A 17,234-nucleotide genomic window follows, 5' to 3' on the forward strand; every position below is an offset into this window, starting at 1 on the left:
ACTTCACCTACCTTTCCTGGCATCAGTTTACTATACGATTCATTTACCACATCATCATCACTGAAATCCTCATCTTCCTCACAATAATCCCTTTCACACAACTGTTCCACCACCATGATTTGGTCACTACTGTTTAATCCCACTTATTGGAATGTCAGCACTATTTATCTTATCCTTTTACTTCCTCAAGATTCCAGTGTCAACAAGGCAATTCCTGTTTCAATTATCTGTTTGTACTCACATATATAACTGCTTTGCACACCACTTTCACATTTATTCTCAGTTCTGTCTAACAGATCACTTTCTATTTCTTTAAATTCCATAGCTTTCCCTTCTTCTGTTAACTCTTCTTCTGCTAGAGGTACACTACAGTCTGTCAACTCATTATGTGTTTTAGAATCCACTCCCTCCACCCTCCATCTGGATGCAACTGCTGACAAACCTCTTTCAGAATACCATGTATTTGAGTACCAGTTTTCACATAATTAAAATGCTCCCACATTACCTTAACATTTTATCTCCAATAATTTCACTTTGATTTTTACAAGCGAATGATATTTCACTGATGTCTGCATGTATGACCTCATTATCGTGTACTTCCCTAAAATTCTCATGTTCTTTCCTACCACATTCAACTGTGACCCTAATGCCATTTCTCACTATTTCTTTCTACTTCACTTTGACATAAATCATCTTACATAATTTTTCACCCAGTAAAACATCATCACATTCTTCAATATCAGAAACCTCACTATTGACATTACCATAATAACATAATTATCTGCCTCCATTTCTTCATTATTCTCTCTGCAAACAACACTAATAATCTCAATACTCTCCTCACAATTACTATCCATCATATTTCCTTCCCCTTTCAGTACATGACCCTCAGTTTTAACCCCTTCATCTTCAACAACAATAGGTTCACAGTGCCCCCTAAATTTTCATTTCCCATTGATCTTACAATTCCATATTCATCATAATTATTATTCATTATCTTTTCTGCTGATACAGATTGCCTATCTGATTCATCAAAAAGGTTTGACAAAACATCTTCACCCAGTTCTATTACACTATTCTGACTCCTGTCTTCCCTATTTTTCATTTCACTTATTATGGCTTCCCAGAATTCCCTATCAAAATTAATTATATTAACATCACATGTTCTCCTATTACTCCCACTGTTGAATCTCAGTTGTGAATCATTACTTCCTCCAGTTCTTAACTGTTAGTCTGATTTCTAGGCATTTTGCTTGCCCCAAACTGAAAGAGCCTCAAAGCAATGTCCTGAAGTTTCTCTGACCATTCTGTCTGTTTCCTGCACGACTGTTATTTCCTACACATAGTCTATCCCTCTGTTCATGTTCCCGATTTTCATTTTGATTCTATCATTCTACTAGTTTTTCCCCCTATTACTATCCCCCAGATAATTATTTCCTGTATCTCTTCTCCTGTACACTTCCCCAACATCATCTTGACAACCCCTCACTCCCACCTCCCAACACCCCCATCGCCTTCCTGGAGATGACCATATTTAATTTATCTATTTTTTTTTAAGTTCTCTCTCATGCTTTCTCTAACTTGTCTGCATACCTTAGAAACTGTTGAAGACCATATACTAATCCCCACTGAACTTGGTTTGGTAACCTCCTCTTAAAGCACCAGTCTGAATCAATTCATCAAGTGGCTTATCTAAATCTTTGTTTTCAACTTTTATTCACAGAACTCTCTCACCTGACCACTACCTTCTCTAAAATTAAGCTCATTTAGGAATTCACTTTTTATCCTAGCTTGATTAGTCCCTAGCCAAAACATGTTTAAAAAACATTTTTCAAACTCATTAAAAGTCATATCTGTGATAATGCTTCCTGACCCAAAAAAACTTCTTTACAAATTTAATTTTAATAGCTTTAGACATTCCTAATACAAAATTATCTTTACACTGGTAAATAAAATCAACAGGATGTAATTTATTGTCTCCTGGAAAAATTTTCATATTTACATTTCCCTATACATTGCCACATCTACTATCAAACCTCTTAGTAACTAAGCTCTCTTATAATTTCAAACAGTTTATCTCTAACATCTGATATGCCACTTTGGCATGCATCAACATTATTGTTTACATTTTGACTTGGTGATAAATTTTGTTAATTTCCCCTCATGTTTTACTGTCTATATTTGTGAACTTCCTATCAACAGACTATTTACTTTTAATTAAGTCTTCCCCAAACATTTTCCTTTCCTTTAATAATGCAAAGTACTATTTTAAAACTTTTGTCACTTCTTTTCATTTCATCTATCAAACTGTTCACCAGCTTACTCACTTTATTCTCTGCTGTGCTAGTATGCGTGTCAATTACCTGATGCTTGATATTGTCAAAAATTTTGAAAATGCTTAGTTACTCCATCAAGCTGTTAGACTGAAAATTTGTATTGGTGATTGGTCTTTCACTTTATTTATTTCATTGCTTACTCTGTCTATCCTTATCCTTCCATGAATGTTGGTCTGTTTTTCAAAATTTTCCCTCATGTGCTCGTCCTATTCATTCAAATTTTCTCCTAAGAATTTTGTGACCTGTTCAAATAAGGTGCTGTTTCTGTCTAACAGCTCCTGGTAGTCAAATCCACAAAAAGAGAGCAGTCACTGCAAAATATCTCCCTACAGCTCTCTCTTCATGGCTTTCATCATGAAAATCGACACTGTCACTGTCCTGTCCTGCGTCTATATGCTCATCCATCTTCTGTTACAAATCACAACTTCACCTTGGTCACTCTTTTTTAATAATATTACAAATTAGTAAACCTAAACAAAAAGTTCTTCACACAATCTAGACACAGTGAGCGAAGCAAAGGAAATGAAATAAATTTATAAAGTACTTACCTTGGTTGTTGAATTCCACAAAGTTGAGCATCACACGTCTAATTTTGGTTCCAAAATAAAATTTCTGTTCTCTTAGTTTAGTTACAGCATTTTACTCCACAGACCTAGTTTGTATTTATATATTACCATGTTAATTTTATTGTTTTCTCATTTTTGTGTGATCAGTATATCCGAAACTCAAAACAGTGTTAGCATTTTATCCTGTATTACCTTGTATCTCAGCTCCTTTACCACGAAGAGATGTAACCTCTTCTTAAAAATAATTATGAGTCAGATGATATAAACTTATGACAAACAATTCTTGTCAAAATAATACAATTCAACAGTTCAGATGGATGGTGTAAAACAGTCACTTAACTTTTATTCGATGTTGCGATGTTCATAATAAGAACACGATTGGTAGAACTACCATCAGTGCGCAAAGTAATAGGTTCACTTCTGATCATTTGATTTCATATGCATAGGCCAATTCCATCAGTGACTCATTGATACTATACAAGTAGGAGACTACATTTTTTAGTTATGGCAAGTGCGAAATTTTACATTCCTGAACATTTAAAGGAAGTTGCCAGTCTATACACCGCTTTGAAATATTATCAAGATCTTACTGAATATTTTGGTTGGGGTTTGTTATTTCATTGAACTCACATAATTACTTCAAACATCACTAAGTATTGCTTATATAAATGGATAATAACAGTTGTTGTATTATTCTGAATATTGCTGTAGGTATATTGGCTCATATACAAAAATGATTGAGTTGGTATAATGCATTTTCATTACATGTTAATCAGAACACAATATGATCATTTCAGATTTCCTACCAACTGACTGAACTTTATGGATTTGGTACATTAGTGCTTCAAAACCATTTATACATTACATTATCCACTAGGTGAAGATTACTACACACATCAAAAAAAGTTTTGCATCACTCCGGTTTCCAGAACTCCTGAACATAGACATTGACTGTGGATATTGTATCACAGACACAGTCCCTTTGACTGTTCAGAGATGTCACTAAACCTACCCAAAGATGTAAACAACCATGCATCAGCAGCGCCTATTAGATGGAGGGGGTCCGACAGCAAATCGGTTTCAGTCATTCCACCAGGAAGGAAGTACACGGCTCATGTTGTCTGTAGTTCAAGCATGCCTAGATGGTCAATACTGCAGTTTGATTGTGTCTGCATTTTTATTTTGTCCCAGGAAGGGCTCTCAACAAGGGAAGTATCCAGGTGTCTCGGAGTGAACCAGGGCAATGTTGTTCAGACAAGGAGGAGATACAGAGAGACAGGAACTATGACATGCCTTGCTCAGGCCACCCAAGGGCTACTACTGCAGTGGATGACTGGTACCTAAGGATTATGGCTTGGAGGAATGCTGACAGCAATGTCACCATGTTGAATAATGCTTTTCATGCAGCCGCAGGAGGTCGCATTATGGCGCAAAGTGTGCACAATAGGCTCCATGATGTGCAATTTCACTCCTGACGTCCACGGTAAGGTCCACCTTTGCAACCACGGCACCATGCAGCATGGTACAGATGGGCCCAACAATATACCAAAGGACTGCTCAGGATTGGCATCATATTCTCTTCACTGGTGAGTATCACATTGCCTTCAACCAGACAATTGTTGGAGATGTATTTGGAGGCAACCCTGTCAGGCTGGATGCCTTAGACACACTTTCCAGCCAGTGCAGCAAGATGGAGGTTTCCTACATTTTTGGGGTGGCATTATGTGGGGCTGACATACACCACTGATGGTCATGGAATGCACCGTAATGGCTGTACGATAAGTGAATGCCATCCTCCGACCAATAGTGCAATCATATCGGCAGCATATTGGTGAGGAATTCATTTTCGTGGATGACAATTCATGCACCCATCGTGTACATCTTGTGAATGACTTTCTTCAGGATAATGAGAGTGGCTAGCATGTTTTCCAGACATGAGCCCTATCAAACATGCCTGGGATAGATTGAAAGGGCTGTTTATGGATGATGTGAGCCACCAACCACTCTGAGGGATCTACGCCAAATTGTCATTGAGGAGTGGGACAATCTGCACCAACAGTGCCTTGATGAACTTGTGGATAGTATGCCACAACAAAAACAGGCATGTATCAATGCATGAGGATGCGCTACTGGGTATTAGAGGTACCGGTGTGTACAGCAATCTGGTCCACCATCTCTGAAGGTGTCGCTGTATGGTGGTACAACATTCAATGTCTGGTTTTCATGAGTAATACATATGAAATGATGTTTATGTTGATCTCTATTCCAATTTTCTGTATAGGTTCTGGAACTCTCGAAACCGAGGTGATGCAAAACATTTTTTTGATGTGTGTACTTTGTTTGCATTTCTGACATAATGACTGTCTTGTTCTTTGTCTACATCATGTAGATGTAGATGTAGATTTGGAATAGTTGCATATGATATAATTACGGTAGTGTGTTAAGGTAATACACAAAACATATCCATTATATTCTTATAATAGTATTGGAGTTTGGGCAGTGGACTGGTGGCCAGCCCTCAATAGACTAAGAGTTGTGGTAACGATCCATTCAATTTGCATTCCATTCCGGTCTGTCATGTTTCAGTGCACATTAAATAGAAGACACAGGTGAGAAGCAAGATAGATAGGGGTGTAGCCTATTACCAGTGTTATTTAGTCTCTACATTGAGCAAACAGTAAAGGAAACCAAAGAAAATTTTATGATGATGGTGATGCTTGGTTTGTGGGGGCTCAACTGTGTGGTAATCAACAGCTGTACAAAGTCTCAATTTTTATGCAGTCCAATTTAGCCACTGTAACGAATGATGATGATGACAAAATGATGAGGAAAACACCAACACCCAGTCCCCAGGCAAAGAAAATCCCCAACCTGGCCAGGAATTGAATCTGGGATCCCGGGATCTAGAGGCAACAACACAAGCCACTAGACTACGAACTGGGGACAAGACAAGTTTAGAGAATGGATTAAGGTTCAGGGAGAAGAAATATAAAAAAACTTTGAGTTTTGCCAATGACATTGCAATTCTGTCAGAAACAGCAAAGGACTTTGAAGACCAGTTGAATAAAATGGACAGTGTCTTGAAACGAGAACGAAATGTAACAAAATGGGATGATACATAATGCAACAAGTGATACCTGCCCATTCCGGAGACCAAATACTAAGGTGCGATGTACAGGCTATGTAAAGAATGTAAACTCAATGAGCACATATTGTAGCCATGCTAATTGGCTGATGCTGTTTTTTGTTTGCATACTTTGAATGTAATAATGATGATTTGTAATTGAAATGTAATGAACAACAATATGTATCCAAAAGTACATAGAATGAACGTAAACAAATACTAAACTCGTACTTACAAAGTTCTTGCAGTGAAACCTAATTGTTATTTCTGTTCAGTTTAAAGAAAAGAGCTAGGAAACACATTGGTGACAAAATATGACTTGTAGTTAAAATGTTATTTGATCTTTTAAATTTTGTATATTGTTGAACCTTTTTTTGTTTTACTATGTTAAATGTTTTACTTCGAACTATTTGTTATTCTGGAATGTATATCCTGTTTTATTAAGTCAGCTATTGTAACTCATTCATAAAAACTCTGTAACTTTTAACTGAAATCATCAAAATTAAAATCTTAAACAAGGTGAACTACTAAATTCTGATAAGGAGAGGCTGCAATAGCCAAACAGAGTCAGTCATTGTTCAGTATTTTCAAGATCAGTGTGATGTCACCTGTGATGTGATAAACAGCTTTTCCAGAAAATATTTTGTTTTGGCTCTATCATTTCTGTAGAAGTTGATCAACTATGAAAAAAGCAGCCTGACTATCATGGTAAGTCAAGGATCTAATTTGGAGGTGGAGCAGACTGCAGCAAACAAATACCCTGATTTCTTCAAACATCAGGAATCCAAGTTGATTAATAACACATATAGCCTAGTAAAATACACTCCTAGAAATGGAAAAAAGAACACATTGACACCGGTGTGTCAGACCCACCATACTTACTCCGGACACTGCGAGAGGGTTGTACAAGCAATGATCACACGCACGGCACAGCGGACACACCAGGAACCGCGGTGTTGGCCGTCGAATGGCGCTAGCTGCGCAGCATTTGTGCACCGCCGCCGTGTGTCAGCCAGTTTGCCGTGGCATACGGAGCTCCATCGCAGTCTTTAACACTGGTAGCATGCCGCGACAGCGTGAACATGAACCATATGTGCAGTTGACGGACTTTGAGCGAGGGCATATAGTGGGCATGCAGGAGGCCGGGTGGACGTACCGCCGAATTGCTCAACACGTGGGGCATGAGGTCTCCACAGTACATCGATGTTGTCGCCAGTGGTCGGCGGAAGGTGCACGTGCCCGTCGACCTGGGACCAGACCGCAGCGACGCACGGATGCACGCCAAGACCATAGGATCCTACGCAGTGCCGTAGGGGACCGCACCGCCACTTCCCAGCAAATTAGGGACACTGTGGCTCCTGGGGTATCACCGAGGACCATTCGCAACCGTCTCCATGAAGCTGGGCTACGGTCCCGCACACCGTTAGGCCGTCTTCCGCTCACGCCCCAACATCGTGCAGCCCGCCTCCAGTGGTGTCGTGACAGGCGTGAATGGAGGGACGAATGGAGAAGTGTCGTCTTCAGCGATGAGAGTCCCTTCTGCCTTGGTGCCAATGATGGTCGTATGCATGTTTGGCGCCATGCAAGTGAGCGCCACAATCAGGACTGCATACGACCGAGGCACACAGGGCCAACACCCGGCATCATGGATTGGGGAGCGATCTCCTACACTGGCCGTACACCTCTGGTGATCGTCGAGAGGACACTGAATAGTGCACGGTACATCCAAACCGTCATCGAACCCATCGTTCTACCATTCCTAGACCAGCAAGGGAACTTGCTGTTCCAACAGGACAATGCATGTCCGCATGTATCCCGTGCCACCCAACGTGCTCTAGAAGGTGTAAGTCAACTACCCTGGCCAGCAAGATCTCCGGATCTGTCCCCCATTGAGCATGTTTGGGACTGGATGAAGCGTCGTCTCACGTGGTCTGCACGTCCAGCACGAACGCTAGTCCAACTGAGGCGCCAGGTGGAAATGGCATGGCAAGCCGTTCCACAGGACTACATCCAGCATCTCTACAATCGTCTCCATGGGAGAATAGCAGCCTGCATTGCTGCGAAAGGTGGATATACATTGTACTAGTGCTGACATTGTGCATGCTCTGTTGCCTGTGTCTATGTGCCTGTGGTTCTGTCAGTGTGATCATGTGATGTATCTGACCACAGGAATGTGTCAATATAGTTTCCCCTTCCTGGGACAATGAATTCACGGTGTTCTTATTTCAATTTCCAGGAGTGTAGTTACATTTTAATCTGGTGGAGTGTGAGCTGAGATCCATTGAAAACTGTCAGGACAGTTGTATTAATCACTTCTGTGTTTTAGTTTTCGGCACATTATTAAGTACAAATTTGAAAATTATTCCAAACTGAGAAAACAAATGGATAGCACTGACAACAACCAGATCCAAAAGTGAACTTTACATATGGACAAAGTAAGTGAAGAACCAATTATCTGTAAATAATTATGTGTGGTGTTCTCACTGAAGACTCCAAAAAAGTGAAGCACTCTAAATTTTTATTCTGTTTTGTACTGTAGTGAAAGACAGTCTTGTAAGTCATGTGAAAAACTTTTTGTTTAGGATTGTGAAGAGTTATTTTTATTAATCAACATGGCAAACCAGGATGAAGTAGTTAACAACGAATTAGCAGTGAATGACAATGCTGAACTCAGCAATGACCACAGCGAAGAGGAAGCAATTTTAGATGGTAATAATGAACTTAATCAGAGTCTTAATGAAGAAGAAACAGTGGATGGTAATGGCAGAAGTGTTTGCAGTCCATTTTGAATTTTTTTGATCACAGAGAACTTTTGCAACTTTTTGGAACAGATGCTGATGTTTATGCATGAACACTTTAAGAAGCAAGGGAAGAATTTTGAACAAATAAATAATGACTTTGGAAATGAAATTGAAATAAAAAATGGGAAAATTCATGCCACACATTCAGAAATAAAATGACTGAAGGATTGAACTTTTAAACACCAATGTTGTAGTTAACAAAGTAAAAGAAGATCATAAGAATTATAAATTGCTTGTAGAGTCAGAACACAAACAAAAAAACGCATGAAGAGGTACTGTAGAAGATGAAGTATCTGATGCGAAAACTAATTTTATGGAAACAGCCCAGGAAAATAATAAAAGTTTTGAAATAATGTATAGTATGCTAAAGCAAAAAAGGGAAGTATTAAGATCATGAAAAGGTCTAAATGATATAAATCTGGAGTGTAATTTGAACATATAAAAAAGTAAAACCAAAAATCAATTAGTTGCAATTAACAATAAGTTTTTACAACAGAGAAAGCTCTAACTAACAATGTGGATGCATGTAATAGTAATGTGGGTACTGTTTGCAAGCAATCAGCTGAATTGGGAGAAAGTGTTGCTACAAAATGTTTGAACAATAACTGCAGTGGAATGTGAGCCAATGTACCTGTTAAAAGGTTTCCCAGTAATCATTAACTTCACCCTGTTGATTTTCTACAACACTATCAAGATAAGTTTGTTGGAGGTATAAAAGATATTATTAAAATTAAGTTTGTAAAAAGGTGTTTGGATGGGGAAACACTCTCTTGGGCTAATTAGTATTACAGTGTAAATATGACTTATAGTGATTTTGAGAAAAGCTTCTATATAAATTTTGGTTGGAAATAGAACAAGCTAGAACTAAACACAGCACATTACAAAAAAATTGATGGCAGTATGAAAGACTTCTGTGAAAAACAACCGAGAAAGTTAATTCATGTAGACACACCATTTGATGAGCTTGTGTAAGAAATAGTGGAGGTCACTAGGAGAAGTTTAATGGGGATCAGTACATGAACAAGATGATTCCATAGAATAATTTTTAAAGTACGTAGATAAGTTAAACAAGGATTTAGAATAAAACAAAAGATACAATTCTAATCACAGTGGGTTTATTGGCAATGAGAACAGGGGGGGGGGGGGGATAGGAGGGGGGGTCGAATCAGAACTTCAGTGACACTGGTAATTTTGAAAGAATAGAGGGAGGAAACATAAGAAATTACAACTTTTAGAGAAGAGAGGAATGATAGGAATAGAAATAAAATAGACAACATGACAGTAGAAACAGATTTGAGAAGGGGATAATAGATAATATAAGCTTAACACATTTGAAAATAGAGCTAATGATTCAGTAAACTAATGGGTGTCCTAATGAGAATGTGTTCATTTTGAGCAAGAAGAAATATTAAAAGTCATGAAAACTGCTTTAACAGGAATATTCAGAGTAGGGAGAATTCTAAACCATACTGGCATCAGAATAGAAAAAGACGTAGGGTAATTAGACTAAATTTTGATTGGGAGTTTTAGAGAGTTATGAATGTAGATTTGTGTGAAAAAAATCAAAGAAAGCCTACCCATATTGTGGAAACAAGGAATGAAGTGTTGGCAGGAGAGGAGGAAAATGATAATGGTTTTGATGAATTTGGCTTACATAGATTAATGACTAATGACATACCAGATTTAGATAAAGACTGAACTGCTTTTAATGTTGATACTGTTAAATCTGATAATCATGTACCGAGAGGGTACTAAATTATCTGAGGTATTACTAGTAAGGAAAGTGAAGAGGACGTCTTGTGTAATTATAATGAGATTAGTGAGGAATATGAAAATGTTATTAGCAATGAAGAGACTCTGAATGTTTTAGAAGATGTTGGTGAAGAAATGAGTGGTGAGCTTTATATAGTGAATTAGATGGTACAATATACACTGAAGAGCCAAAGAAACTTGTACACCTGCATAATATCAAGTAGGGCCCCCATGAGCACAAAGAAATGCCACAACACGATGTGGCATGGATGTGATTAATGTCTGAAGTAGCCCTGGAGGGAATTGACACCATGAATCCTGCAGGGCTGTCCATAAATCTGTAAGAGTACGAGGGATGGAGATCTCTTCTGAACAGCATGTTGCAAGGCATCCCAGATTTGCTCAATAATGTTCACATCTGGGCAGTTTGGTGGCCAGCATAAGTGTTTAAACTCAGAAGAGTGTTTCTCAAACCACTCTGTAGAAATTCGAAATGTGAGGGGTGTCGCATTGTCCTGCTGGAATTGCACAAGTCCGTTGGAATGCACAAAGGACATGAATGGATGCAGGTGATCAGACAGGATGCTTACATACGTGTCACCTGTCAGAGTCATATTTAGAAATATCAGGGGTCCCATGTCACTCCAACGGCAACTGTACATGTCCCACACCATTACAGAGCCTCCAATAGCCAACAGCTTTAACAGACCCCTGTTGACATGCAGGGTCCATTGATTCAGGAGGTTGTCTCCATATCCATACATGTCCATCTGCTCGATACAACTTGAAATAAGACTCATCCGACCAGACAGCATGTTTCCAGTCATCAACAGTCCAGTGTCAGTGTTGGCCCAGGCAAGGCATAAAGCTTTGTGTCGTGTAGTCATCAAGGGTACATGAGGGGGCCTTTGTCTCCGAAAGCCCATATTCATGATGTTTCACTGAATGGTTTGCATACTGACACTTGTTGATGGCCCAGCATTGAAATCTGCAGTAGTTTGTAAAAGAGTTGCATTTCTGTCACGCTGAGTGATTCACTTCATTCGTTGTTGGTACTGTTCTTGCAGGATATTTTTTCAGCCACAGCGATGTCGGACAGTTGATGCCTTACCGGATTCCTGATAATCACAGTATACGTTTGGTATGGTCGTACAGGAAAATCCCACTTCATTGCTACCTCAGAGATGCTGTGTCCTATTGCTCATGTGCTGACTATAACACCATGTTCAAACTCACTTAAATCTCAATAATCTGCCATTGCAGCAGCAGTAACTGATCTAACAACTGCGCCAGACACTTGTTGTCTTTTACAGGCTTTGCTGACCACAGCCCCATATTCAACCTGTTTGTATATCTCTGTATTTGAATATGCTTGCCTATACCAGTTTCTTCGGTGCTTCAGTGTGTGTAGAAGATAATGTTATGGAGGAAGTTAATTATGAGGAAAGTCGTGATAATTCTATCTGGTGAGGCCAGAAATGTGATTGGTGAGATTTTGCCTGTTGATATCATTAAAACAGTAAATTGTTATGAGGTTCAAAAGAAATACGAGACATGTATAAGTGATGAGATTTTAAAAGTACTTTGTGATCATTATGGTAATGATGACAGGAACTGTAAGATAAAAGATACACTGAAGAAGGTATGTGAAGACGTCCAACTAGAATGGTGGGAAGAGACTAGAGGTAAACACATGACTTAAAAGCTAGTAATAAAGTACACCTATGAGTACTACGTAACTGAAAGTAGGGTTATACATGAATGAGAATGAAGTGAGAGATATGGAGTTCAGAGATAGTGTCAAGCCATAACACAGCTGGCAGTTGAGCAGTCCTACATGGTATGTGTATCGTAGGGTAACAATGGATCTTCCACAATAGGTGCTGCAGATTGACCTCACGATTTGTTGTGTCTAAACTAGATCATGTTTGACAGTTGCATGCAAACATGGTTTCATTATCTATGTAGCCTTATGACTGAAACATCCATGAAACCAAAAAATGTGTGGCTGAGGTAGCTCTAACTATGAACTGGGGTAGAAGGCTGTGGTGAGCACATGCATTCTCTGCAGCCATGATCCATAGTTGCTCTTGAATTTGGTACCAGTACAGGTGGAGGGACCAGAAGCATGCTCACATCGACACTGCCCTGTGACTGTGCACAACTTCGTTCTGTGGTTGCATCACTGTAACTGATGGCACGACCAGCATGTGGCATGGAATCCAGTGGTTGGAATACAGTAGATGGGCATTGCAGAACCGCAGTCTCATGTTTAATGTCCTGGATGGCACTATTATCACATGCAGTAAGTTATTTGTTGCAGTCATGACTGTAATGTATCTGTTGAATTGAGGCAGGTAACTGAACTGCAAGAGCACAATTTGTTCTTCAGGGCTACTGATTATGTAGGAATATTACTATCTACACACAAAACACATACACGAACTACTATACACAACCAACAAACCACAACACAAAAAAATAAGCAAGCTAAACAGAACAGGATTATCAATATAATTCTGTCAACTGCGTGCAAAAATAAACCAGCTTAGGTTATCTGTTCTGGATAGACATTTATGAGCAATTTAAATTGGACAAGGCCAAGAACAGAGCACTGTGAAACCATATGTTGTACTAAATGTACTTGACCTGTAGGACACAGCTTTTCTATAGTTATTAATTTTAACAAATTGCATTTCTACCCTACAGGTCAGTGGCAGCTGGCGCTCATTATCATTGGAGGGGCCCAGATAAAATGCCAATTAACTTTGTAACACAGTTCTTCTGAACTGTTTGTTATACAACCATCATTTATGCCATACTGCTTAAGAAACATTAGAAAAATAGTAAATATGGTAATTATTCAGTTATAAATGTGGGCCTAATCCATTAAATACTGTGGCTAATAATAAGGATCATACAGAAATGAACTCAATAATTTGGTTCTTTTCATACGTTTATTTATTAGCCATTCAGCAAGTTTACCACGCAATTGGCTTCGTCAAAATACATTTCACATATTTCATATGAGTATACTTGTTACTAATATGCTCCTTACAGCTTTCTCTTGGACCCAATCCTTGTAAACATCTAATTGCTTTTTTTGCCATTTGAATGCACAGTGTGTGCTTGGTGAAATACCCCATAACAGAATCCCATAGTGTAGCTGTGACTGAAAAAATGCATAGTAGCAAAGCACACTTGAAGGATTTTTTTCTACCAGGCAGCCTGAAGGGGACACTACGGTGAGCTGTGCACCAAATCTAGGTAGCTGGACCCTGCTGTATCAGAATGTACAAGGACTATGCAACAAAATGAGTGAGCTGGAAGTAATTTTAAATTGTAATGTTAAGGAGGTTTCTGTGCTGTGTATCAATGAGCACTGGCTTCGGGACACACAGATTTGTGCAGCAAGTATACCAGACTTTAACTTAATAAGTCGCTTTTGCAGGGAAAATTATAAATGTGGAGGTGTATGCATCTATGTTAGAAGCAATGTTAAATCTAAAGAGATAAAACCTAGCAAGGTGAAGTGTGCAGAAAAAGATTTTGAATGTTGTATTTGTGAACTTACAGACTGTCAAACTATCATTGCTTGCATCTATAGGTCTCCATCAGGTGACTTTAACCAATTCTTATATTATATAGATGATCTTTTAAATGAATTGAGAGGCAGGTCAAAATGCACAATAGTTCTTGGTGACTTTAACATTAATTTTAACAAAAGTAATAAGAACAAGGCACAATTACTACATCTGTTTAACTCATACAACATGCAACCTACTGTGTGGGAAATTACCAGATATGGGGAGGGGTCTGGAACAACACTTGATCAGATATTTACCAACAAACAAAGCTGTGAGTACAATATTGAAGTAATAGATACAGGCTTTTCTGACCATATGGCTTTAAAAATGATGATAAGGAATGAGAACACTAAGAAATGCACGATCACTGAAAAATATGTACAAAGAAGACTTATTAATGCAAACAACATAAGGGTTTTTAATAGTATGCTAAAAAGGGTGCAGTGGGGCGTAGAACAAACTGATGATGTAGACAAAAAGTATGACAGTTTTTTTACTGATTATAAATATTGCTACGATGTGGCATTCCAGTTAAAAAGAATTAAAGTTAGTGAGAAGACAAAAACATGGGTAACACAAGGGATTAAAAAGTCAGCAATCACCCTTAGAAACCTAAGCAAACATGCTAGAATAAATACAACAATTAAACCATACTATAGGAAATATAGAAGGGTCTATAGGAAAGTTTTACAGGCAGCAAAAAGGCTAAGCAATGATTCATACATTAACAAGGGAAGCAATAAATCAAAATCTATTTGGAAGGTTATAAACAATAGCATAGGAAAACGTAAAACCAAGACCCATAACTTCAAAATTAAAAGTGAGGGGAAAGTGATAGAAGATGCTCAACAGATAGCCAATATATTCAATGAACATTATGTGAACATAGCACCGAACCTAATTAAAGGTCTATGCAATTCAAACAACAAAAACATAAAAGTACCAACTTGTGAAAAGACGATGTTTCTGTACCCAGTAACAGAATGTGAAGTTAGAAATGCTATTAATAAACTAAAAAATAAAATGTCTTGTGGTATTGACGGAATTCCAGACAAGGTAATCAAACACAGTTCTACCAGTATAGATACTAACCTAGCTGACATTATTAATACTTCTTTCAGGACAGGGGTGTTCCCATCAAAACTAAAACTCTCCATAGTAAAGCCACTACACAAAAAGGATAGTACAGCTGACATAAATAATTATAGGCCAGTGTCATTATTGTCAGGTTTCTCTAAAGTAATAGAAAGAGTAATGTATGAAAGGCTAGCTGACTTTCTGAATAAAAATAAAATACTGACTAATGCTCAAAATGGGTTTAGAAAGAACAGGTCCACAGAAACGGCAGTCTTCCAATTCATGAAAATGGTCCTAAATGCCTTGGACAAGAATGAGTTAAGCTGCGGGATATTCTTAGATTTATCTAAAGCGTTTGATCTAATCAGCCATGATTTATTGCTTACGAAACTTGAATTTTATGGGGTCCGGGGACTTGCCTTCAAATGGTTCAAGTCTTATCTCTCGGATAGACAACAGAAAGTACAAATATACCATGAAGGCAAAGAGTATCTTTCTGACTTCAAAAAAACTAGCTATGGAGTGCCCCAAGGTTCCGTGTTAGGCCCTCTGTTGTTCTTGGTGTTTATAAATGATTTGCCAAAGCATCTGACAGTGGCAGAAACGGTGATGTTCGCTGATGACACTAGCATTTTCATAAAAGGATCCACCGAGGATAATCTACAACAGAGTGTCTCAAGGACAATAAACGAGACAGGAAAATGGTTTAGTGATAATGCGTTGATCATAAATAAGGATAAAACAGCATTGATGAATTTCAGTAATATTAAAAGTAAAACTAGAAGAACAGTAAAAGCTGAGCTAGGGAGCTATGTTATTGCACAAGCTCCACATACAAAATTCCTAGGTACATGGGTGGATGAGCACTTGAGATGGGAAAAGCATCTAGAAGCTTTGAGTAAAAAACTAAGTAAATGCTGCTATGTGCTTAGAATGCTTCGGGACTGTTGCAACACTGAATCATTGCTGTGTGCCTATTATGCTTATATGAACAGTTTGCTTAGATATGGTGTGATCTTCTGGGGAAATACAGGTATGGCAAAACAAGCTTTCAAACTTCAAAAAAGGGCTATTAGAATAATGAAAGGGGTTCCCCGTAGAATGTCATGCAGGGAAATATTTAAAGAATTTAAAATAATGACTCTTCCTAGCTTATACATATATGAATGTGTCTGCTTTCTGAAAACTCACCAGGAATTTTCAACAGTAAATAATCAAATTCATAAACACGAAACAAGAAATAGAGATGATTTTCACAGAGAGGCCCACAAAGGAGCACTATACCAAAAAAGTGTCAACTACCAGCCCAAAATACTTTTTAATGCATTGCCTGCTGCAATAAAGAAAATTAAAGAATGTCATAAATTCAAAGTAGATCTTAAACAATTTTTAATAAGAAACAGTTTTTACAACATTGAAGAATATCTAAATATGGGAAAGTAACATTATTTATATAAAGTGAAGTAAAATACTTGTATTTATTATGCAAATTTTTGTAACACATTAAATAACAGAAATTATATTGTAATTGTCTAATAGGGGAAAGTAAGTTTATTTATATAAAGTGATGTAAAATATTTGGATTTATTATGCAAGTTTTTGCAACACATAAAATATCAGAAACTATATTGTAATTGACTACATCCATACAATGTATATTGTTAACGGATGAATAAAGAGATTGATTGATTGATTGATCAATAACAGGTTGTATATGTGGACAAGGAAAAAAATTCCTGGATTTCTCCCGGATGAGAATACACTTTCTCCCGGGTGAAAACACACTTCTTCCCTGTTAACTGACAATATAATTTCTCTAGGAACTGTATAGCTTCTCAGTCCTTTGAATGGTTATACATGGGTGTAGAATAACACATTTTGGAAAGATGTTTGATGAGCAGCAACATGTACGCTACATATTTTCGTATTACGAAATTGTAAATTCGAATTCCACCAGACACCACATGCTACTTTCCGAAGCACTGAAATTA

The 17,234-nt window shown here is 38.0% G+C and overlaps 1 protein-coding gene across 1 annotated transcript in view; it reads right to left on the minus strand.

Annotated features, from left to right (window-relative positions):
- The window catches only part of LOC126273071 (60S ribosomal protein L35), a 158,232-nt gene that overhangs the window by 62,658 nt on the left and 78,340 nt on the right, over positions 1-17,234 (minus strand). The window lies entirely within an intron of this gene.

The sequence above is a fragment of the Schistocerca gregaria genome, chromosome 5 (assembly GCF_023897955.1).
Source record: "Schistocerca gregaria isolate iqSchGreg1 chromosome 5, iqSchGreg1.2, whole genome shotgun sequence".
Classification (NCBI taxonomy): Eukaryota; Metazoa; Arthropoda; class Insecta; order Orthoptera; family Acrididae; genus Schistocerca; species Schistocerca gregaria.